Source organism: Salvelinus namaycush, chromosome 10 (genome assembly GCF_016432855.1).
Source record: "Salvelinus namaycush isolate Seneca chromosome 10, SaNama_1.0, whole genome shotgun sequence".
NCBI lineage: Eukaryota > Metazoa > Chordata > Actinopteri > Salmoniformes > Salmonidae > Salvelinus > Salvelinus namaycush.
Window position 1 is genome coordinate 12,877,277 of NC_052316.1, and position 10,172 is coordinate 12,887,448.

Consider the following 10,172-nt stretch of genomic DNA (forward strand, 5'->3'; position numbering starts at 1 on the left):
GTAAATAAGTCATTTCAGTTTTTTATTTTGTAATACATTTGCAAAAAAAAAATGTTTTTAAACCTGGGGTATTGTGTGTAGATTGATGTAGATTTTTTTTTCTTTGATCAATTTTAGAATAAGGCTGTAACTTAACAAAATGTGGTAAAAGTCAAGGGGTCTGAATACTTTCCGAATGCACTGTACATAATTGATTCACACACGTAAATAATCACTCTCCATTTGTTACAGTATTATGCAAACCTATGAACCAGCCTAACAATTTGTGGAGTGTAGAATGTCTTGTTCATTACATAATATGAGCATATTTCAAGAGACATGGGTTTTACATTCTGCTCCTAGTTACATGCACTCTACTCTTATCTGGTGTTCTGGGATCAACTGTAGTTGAGATGTGTCTAAGGTGTATGTCTAAGATGTCTAAGGTGGCTCTGACGTTGAAGTAGAGCACTCACTCAACGCTGTAATCGAGTCATTCACACTGGTCTGCCCTGTTTAGATCAGTTGCTATGTCTTCATTGACAAACAATGTTATGCCTTTTTGTTTGATTATTGTAAATTATTGCTGTCCTTTCAAATAGTTTATTAGGCTTTTTGTTATTTGAGGTGTCAGGCAAAACTTGTCATTGCCACAATAAAAAGTACAGTATGTCTGAAATCTATTTTGCTGATTTTTAAATTCTATGAATATAGTTTAAATCAGTGGAACTTTAAAACTACGGAAGATTATTAGGTCCAAGTGAAGGAAAAAAATTAAACGGTGATGGTGGTAATTAGACTTTTTTTTATGCACGCATAGTACCTTCTCTTGAAACACTTAGAGAGTAAAGTCTGAATGGATTGTTGAGAATAAAGACTCAATAAAATTTTGTGAATAAAGTAGCAATATTTCGATAAAGCTGCACACGCTCGCTCGCGCACACACACACACATACGGTTTCCCCAAAGCAATACCATTCTAATGGCTATAGTGGGGGGGTTGGTTTAAGCCCCATCTGATACAGAAATTCTACGGTCCATTATTATGACTTAACAGCTCCAGCCACTACTAGTAGCCTCTAAGGTGAGCAAGTGGTAGCTTAAGTTAGCGGTGTAGTTGAGTAAAATAGTTTTGGGAGAACTTATGCTTCCTTCATTCCTCCCATCGTTACCGATAGTGAAAGGAGATTTTACGCTAAGCTACCATCCAAGTCATGTCAGATCAGTGATTATTTATTTATTATTTCCTATGATCATTGATCTAATAGGCCTATATTTAGATCAATTATTATTTAAAAAAAGGGAGAATCCATTCATGAATATATTCACACAGCGCTTTTTAAGATGAGCTGCTTTGCACATGCAGGAGTGGTCCTTGCGTTGCCTCTCCTCCCATAGACACGTAAAATACCTGTTTCATTCATCCCGCAGCCGTTGTTGGATAGGCCTATAATTTACTTTCACTTGCCCACTAATGTACTATTAGTCTACAGGCTATGGTACTCTATGTAGTGGTCCGCTATAGGTTTATAATGGCCTGCAAAATATCGGTGTTGTAGCGAATTTGGAGAGCAGCTGGACATGGGATACATACTGTACACACGCATAGCCCCCGGTCTCCAGGATCCCAAGATAATTTGTTTCATTGGGTGCTCACGTAGGCTACTAGCCTATAGTCGTTAGAAGGATAGTTGCCATGAGGGGGAAATGCTACTCTTAATAAAGCACCATGGCTTCCTGAGTGGCGCAGCGGTCTAAGGCGGTCTAGAGGCATCACTACAGACCCGGGTTCGATCCCAGGCTGTCGCATTTGGCCGTGACCGGGAGACCCATGAGGCGGCGCACAATTGGCCCAGCGTCGTTAGGGGAGGGTTTGGCCGGTATGTCCTTATCCCATCGCGCTCTAGTGACTCCTTGTGGTGGGCCGGGCGCATACATGCTGGACAGAGGACATTGGTGAGGCTGGCTTCCGGGTGAAGTAGGCAGTGTATCAAGAAGCAGTTCCGGCTTGACAGGGTCGTGCTTCGGAGGAGGCATGGCTCTCGACCTTCGCCTCTCCGAAGTCCGTACGGGAGTTGCAGCGATGGGACAAGACTGTAACTACCAATTGGGGAGAAAAAGGGGTAAATAAAGCACAATTGGCCCAGTGTCGTTAGGGGAGGGTAAATAAACTCGTTAATAGTTGCCATTATGCACATATACTTTGTTCCCCCCTATTCTGAACTTCTCTTATGTCACACTTTCACTTACATGTAGATTGTTCAGCATTGGTATCTATTAAGACCTATTTAAATATTGATGAATAGATTAAATTAATAGATAAAAAATTTCATTTTTCCTTTTTGCTAAATTAATTTATTACTGATAGAATATGACAACTGGCCCAGTGGCAGGGTATGTTGTCACACAGTATGGGGCAAGTTGTTACAATGTTATCTGTGCTGTTAGTGCAAACAGTTGAAGCATTATGCATCACTTGATACTATTTGAGGTAAGAATGTTCTCAATAAAAGCTAACTACATGATTGCAAGTATCTCATTTCACTGCTTATTGGAGATAATTGCACTTTATTGTGGTCAATCCTCATAAATTAACTGAACACAATAATAAATGACAATGTCAATGTTTCTTTATTATGCTTAAGGTGCCACGCAGATGTGCAAGATCAGGAACAAACTGCCTACGAAGCTGGGCACAGTGTGCAGTTTGGCTAGTGATATTGATATTCCCTAGGGCTGCTACTGTCGTGGAGGACTCGAAGTCAAAGTAAATGAAGCAATTTTTATTAACGCGCGTAGAGATTCACAAACTCAATACAAGCCTGATGAAACTCAAAAGGGGAGGTTCCCTTTCAGTCCTTTTATACTGCTACACAAACAAGTCATATAAACATGGTTGGTTCCTGTATGTGACTGATTTATACCACACAAGGCTTCTTACCTTGAAACTGAGATATTGTATCACTCCTTCTAGTTCCCAGAGCAAATTGGGTGTACTGCCAAATTGCTTATAAGTGATAGTGTGGTTTAATCCTTTGTGCAGTCAACCGACAAGAAAATGTCCATCACACTACTGATATTCCCTAGGGTTGTTCAGCATTCAAAATGACTTGTAGATCAATGACTCAACACAGTTACATGCTTAGTTAGACACTGAAGGAGAGGACACATCGGTTATCACAAAATATTAGATCATTTCGGAAGGTAGAAAGTATACTGAACAAAAATATAAACTCAACATGCAACATTTTAGAAGATTTTACTGAGTTACAGTCCATATAAGGAAATCAGTAAATTGAAAGAAAATCATTAGGCCCTGATCTATGGATTTCACATGACTAGGAATATAGATATGCATCTGTTGGTAGAGCTAAAGTTAGCAGTTTAGTAGGGCTAATATAAGCAGGCTAGTTGTCTAGCAACCTTGCAAGCTGATGTGTAACAATACATTCATAAAGTATTTGCTTGTAAATTAACTGAAAATGTAATTAAAACCAGTAGTTATGCGTGCAAACGATTTGGTTTCATTTTAAGTTATACATTTAAAGTTATTTCTGTTGGAGTTAACATTATAGGGAATATGCTGGCTTGCCGGGTCCTCCATATGATGTCAAACCCTGCGAAAAACGTTTTTCCAGGCATGACTTTGACATTTTTCAAGGAACATAAATGGAACCTGAAACGAAAGTTCATTTAATAGCAAGGAAACCGGTTAATAATGTTATATTACATTCCAGACATTGTTTCTCACGACAAAATGCAACAAAGCGCCTATACAAAGCACTCACTCTGTCACTCAAACGTATTCCAGTCTGACTGCAAGCTTAAAATATTTGCTTGTATGTGTTTAGGCGTGTCTGTCCAACACACATGTAAACTACTAATGAGGACGACTGGCTCGTAATGAGGACGACTGGCTACTACTCAACTGTGTGTAGTGATGTTGCTGAGGCATCACCCAAGTGGGTGCCATACATTGTGAAGGAGAAGTCCAAGCCATGGCTCCACGACTCAAGCTGGTTCCCAGAGTAGCTCTCTAAAAGATCATCACCAGACTCCATCTTCGTCAACCATCTCCATGTCCACCTTCCTCTAATCAAGCCAAGAACTCTCCCTCTCTATCTTTGGAGGATGAATGGCCTCAGACTTGGCCTCTATTGGTTGACCTAGCCAACTATAGCTAGGCTACTCATGATTTATTGCTTGTTTGAACCCTAACCCTAATTTAGTTCAGAAGAGCAAAAAGCTCTGATCAAGGCCAAGAGGCCGACACGTAGGCCAAAACCTCAATAAAAAAGTTATACTAGGAAGAGCAGTGTGCAGGTTTATTTTTTCTTTCAACTTATGTTGTTACCATGCTACAAGATAGTGCAGATGTGCAATTGCATTTTTTGAAATGTTGAAAGTAACACACATGTACCGGTATCAAATAAATAAAAATATTACTAAAAATTAACACTTTTTAAATGAGAACACAAATCCACTTTGTATTTAAAAAAAGGACCACCAAAAACAGTAGAAAATGAATAACTATAAATAAAATACATACAAAATACATTCTTAATCATGGCCTCTAAAATGGCCATAAGGTGTGCCTCCCTGGCAGTCACCTCCATCTCCTGATATAAGCTTATCTTATCTCACTTCCAAATTGCTTAACCCTTTACACTCATGGGTTTTGTCCTATATGGATAGATTGAAATGGCTAAATTGAAATGTTTCTTACAGAAGAAATATGAAAAGCATATGCATAACCATGGTAGCATTTGAAAGGGAACCGTTTCAAGATAATGGGAAAGTTATTAATACCAAAGGTGAGGACACAACAGTTTACCTGACACATTTTCGCTGCATTTTTTGATAACGAAATAACTCTAGATCCGGGGTTCCCAAACTTTTTTTGGTCAAGACCTCATTTTGTTATCTGAAAATTCTCGTGACCCCAACCTAGTGAAAAAAAATTGTAGTTAACAGCCAATGTTTACTTTTTTCATTGTGGATATGGCAGTCAATTGCAAAACATTCTAAAAATATTTCTGATTGTATTCTCAACTCACCATCATATACTTTTAATGTGGGGCTATGACAGTCAATTGGAAATTGGTCTGACAAAAGAGAATTTATCTCTTCTCAATGCTTCTCAATGTCAGGGGGCGTGGTCAACAGTGTGCACCTCATCTCTTGTCTTACATCCAACCTGGATCGATTTGTTTTTAATGCAGAGAGCACTGAATCAGTGCACCATGTGTTGTAATGCTCTGAGGGAGACAGCACAGTATCCCCTTTGAGTCTGGAACCAAAACTCCTCCATAGTAGAAATTCAGCAGTCTGTTTGTACAACCATTGCGAATGCCTCTCTCAATTCGAAAATTTTTCCAATACCCACCAAGCCTCGGTGTGAAATAGAACATTGTCGTGCTCTGATCCCATATCTCCACATAGTTTTGCGAACAGGCGTGCGCTATGTATTTTGCAATCGAAGTTACCTGCTGCATATCTCAGAGTTCTGCGCTCAGCTCTTTTGCTGCCAGTTGTTCTCTGTGTATCCATTATAGCTCAGTGGGTGTATCATACAATGCGTCCATATGACAGAGGGAGACAAATTCATAACTAGAATGCAGAGGCCTGCCCGCCATCCCGTGATAAATGGAGCACCATCTGTGCAAAAGCTCATTAATCTATTTTCTGTCAATTTAGCCAAGCAGCACACTGAACATCCCCTGTGCCGTTTAATGCTCGGGAATCGTGAGTCAGAACAATATGTCCTAGTGAATAGTATCCCCGACATGCAGTGAACAAAAGTTAATGCATGGGCATCTCGGCCCCCACAGCTAATGTCCATTTGGAGAGTATAAGATGGGGGATTTTTAAGTCGTTCAGTCAGAGTTTCCTCTAGATTGCTAGCTACAGCTGTTTCTATGATGGTACCACAGGGTTCAATTCTCGGGCCAATTCTTTTCTCTGTATATATCAATGATGTCGCTCTTGCTGCGGGTGATTCCTTGATCCACCTCTACGCAGACGATACCATTCTGTATACATCTGTCCCTTCTTTGGACACTGTGTTAACAAACCTCCAAACGAGCTTCAATGCCATACAACAATCCTTCCGTGGCCTCCAATTGCTCTTAAACGCTAGTAAAACTAAATGCATGCTCTTCAACCGATCGCTGCCCTCACCCGCCCGCCCGCCCGCCCGACTAGCATCACTACTCTGGACGGTTCTGACTTAGAATATGTCGACAACTACAAATACCTAGGTGTCTGGCTAGACTGTAAACTCTCCTTCCAGACTCATATTAAGCATCTCCAATCCAAAATTAAATCTAGAATCGGCTTCCTATTTCGCAGCAAAGCCTCCTTCGCTCACGCTGCCAAACATACCCTCGTAAAACGGACTATCCTACCGATCCTCGACTTCGGTGATGTAATTTACAAAATAGCCTCCAACACTCTACTCAGCAAACTGGATGCAGTCTATCACAGTGCCATCCGTTTTGTCACCAAAACCCCATATACCACCCACCACTGCGACCCGTATGCTCTCGTCTCTGTTGTTCTCAACCTGTGTGTCACACACAGGTTGAGAACACTTAGTCTGGTGTAGGTTGAACACTTAGTCTGGGGTAGGCTGAAGAGTAAAGGGCCCTTTCCATTGGCAGTACTGTTATTGTAGAGCCCACAACGTCTTGAGCAGCCCAGAGGAGTGTGTTAGTGGGTTGTACCGTATGCCTGCTGTGGGGTGACAAATGGATCCACATGAAGGCGGTTAATCTCCAAGACCGCCCGGTTACACTGAAGCGCAATGCAAAACTGGCATAAGTATACCCCTGTATAGGATTGGAAGATCTGGAGTTAAACAGCTGCTGCTGTGGTCAATGTGATGATTAACAAGATGTCACGGAATGTCATTTGAACCACACCTGAACAGGAAGCGAAACGCACATATGCGGATGTGTTGAAAGAAATGGTTCTGTTTTTTTTTTACGGTGTCTGATTTCAATTATAGACAACAAACCGACCATAACACTTCAAAAATGTTTTTTTTTTTTTTTTTTACAGAGCATTTTCAAAAATGTTATATTAGACTTTGAAGCTGTGAAAATATACATACATGCATGCATACTGTTATTTACAATCTCCATAATTGGTGTGTTGTGAAGCATCGTTTTTAAATGCAACATACCAGTTGGTCTGTACAGGCGATGTGTTCACTGTTTTACGCTCTCAGACAGCTCCTCCATTTGGTGTTTCAATAATTTCATCTCACTGTCCACCATTGGTTCTGATAAGGAAAGGACTAAACCAAAATGACAGCATTAGAGGTGAAGTCCTCACATTTGGAAAATCTACAGAGGTTCTACAGAACTAGGCTTAATCACGCACGTTCCATTTGATCCCATATAAGGTCTGTCAGTAATGCCCAGCGATGAAAGTAAATTGTCATAAATCTGGAGAGCAACACCATTTAACATTTGTATGGAGTTGTGAAAAACATACAACTACTTGCCCACTGCTGGACATCAGTGACTCACTGCTGTACCGGGCCATCATACAGACATTTGGTTCTTCAGAACCGCAGACTCTCCTTCTCATTCAGACATTTTTGCTTGTTCTATGAGGACAAACAAATTAAGAAAAATAATCTGAGAAAATGTGGCATGATGTGTAATCTTGTTAGCAGACAGTATCTTAAAAGTGATCGTTAAACTCATTGCAAAGCTAACAAACATTAATGTCACTAATTAGAAAGCAGTAGTCCACAGGACATTTACAGTACTAGGCAAGACTGCCTTCTCGTCTTGTGCACCAGAGGCATGGAATAGTCTACAATCCATGCTTCAACTAGATATGTTAGTACCACTGAATGAATTTAAAATATTGATGGGAGACTCTGTTACAGAGGAGTGTAAATGTTTTTTAGGCTGGATCGTGTTGTTGTATGTTTTAATTCTGTAATGTATTGATTGTTGCTGCCTTCTTGGCCAGGTCTCCCTTGAAAAAGAGATTCTGGGTCTCAATGGGCTTTTCCTGGTTAAATAAAGGTTCTTAGGACCTCCCGGGTAGCGCAGTGGTCTAGGGCACTGCATCTCACCTGTGCCACCAGAGACTCTGGGTTCGCGCCCAGGCTCTGTCTCAAATTCATGACTGTTTGCTTAAACATATGGGTGATACTCCATATGGGTGAAACTCCAACTGTGCTGGTCCAGTGCGCTGTTGAAGTCGTCACATTTGCAGAGACGAGTGCAGTTTTCACCAAAGCAGAACGCAAACCAGTCATTAATCTAGACTACATAGCTGACAGAAGTGCTAGGACAGGTTTTTTTTCAACTTTAAAATGTATCCTTTATCCTCACTGACAGCCACATACACAAGCTAACCAGTCAACCCAGTTCCATGTATTGCGACATATACTGTATTTGGTGCGAATAGCTATCTTCGAGATGAAGGCGTTTGTTTGCCTGTTCAACTTCCTCCCCAAGTGCACTCTCCTGGTTGGCCACTCCCCATTTGATTTATGTATTGGGTGAGAATGAACGTGATCTTCTTACTAAGAAACAATGTACTTATGACACAATGATTACAATGTACTTATGACACAATAATTCACTACTAACTAGTGGGATTGAAAATACTTGTATAATACCTCAGACTCCATGAGCTTTGGCATGAACCACAGAGAGGAAGGGCTTTATCTCTAGCAAGTTCTCCAGCTCAGGGCAGGCTCTGCAGTCCTTTTGTAAATATGGCCAATAGTTACACACCAAATTGTTGTAAAAGAAGGTGGCCGTGTTGCCCACTTCCCTCTGCAGCTACAGGGTATACACATGTATTTCCCTCCTGAACGTGTTGGGGGAGCAGTCCGCAAGTTTTGAGCTCGATTACCTGGAGGCCTCCTTTGCTACCGCAAATTCGGCTCCTCCACAGACACCATTTCCAGGGACGTTGGAACACACACACACACACACCTAGACATGACTCTGCATGGTCCATGTCTTCAACACTGTTATAAGCCATCAGTGTTTTATCCCTTGCTAAGCTGGCTGTTGGAGCTGAGAAAACAATACACAGAGATATTAAAGGTATGATATGCTAGAGCAGGGGTGTTCATTCTTTTGGCCTTGGTGGGCCAAATAAATACATTCGGGAGCAAGTGAAAGCAAGTCATGTTGTGGGCCACATCTGGCACATGGGGCCCACTGAGGCCAGTCCTTTGTATTGAATAATATTTGTTGGGATAATGTAATTCTTGAAAAATCTATTGCCAATATTACACCTATTAATCGCTTACCGGTGAAGATGATGCGTGGAACGTTTTTGTGACTACTGTGCCTCTGCTGTCCATCTCTCTCATCTCTCTCTCTTTTGTTTTCTGTTTCTTGGCCAAAAAAAAGTTTCATTAATTCATTTGGATTGTCATTTGCTGTTGCTTATGCGGCAGCTACTCTTCAAAGGGTTACACACAAAAAAAGGCCCCTTAAATACTTTTTTTGTTAACTGATTAATTAAAGTATTTCACAATAAAGGACAATAATGGTTTCTCAAAAGGGGACGAAGTCTACACATCAAACTGCATTTTTTCTTTTAGTCACATTACTGGTTCTGGGCTTGCCCTTGTCTCAGAAGCTTTTCCAGTTGATCCTCGTAGTCTTCCTCTGAAGATGAAGCCATACTATGTGGCTGTTGTGATAGAGGTAGACAGGCAAGTAGACAGACATATTGACAGATAAGAATAGCAAACACAGATAGACAAAACAGGCAGGCACACAAACTTGCAACTAAGGCAGACAGACAGGCAGACAGGCAGACAGACAGACAGACAGACAGACAGACAGACAGACAGACAGACAGACAGACAGACAGACAGACAGACAGACAGACAGACAGACAGACAGACAGACAGACAGACAGACAGACAGACAGACAGACAGACAGACAGACAGACAGACAGACAGACAGACAGACAGACAGACAGACAGACAGACAGACAGACAGAGAGAGAGAGAGAGAGAGAGCGAGAGAGACAGAGAGAACATCTTGTAAAAGAGCCTTTGAGTTGGGAGTAGAAAACCAGAGAGATACGGAGAGAGAGTAAGAGAAGATAGAGAGTGGGTAAGAGGAGAGAGAGAGAGAGTAAGAGAAAATAGAGAGAGTGGGTAAGAGGAGAGCGCGATAGAGTAAGAGAAGAGAGA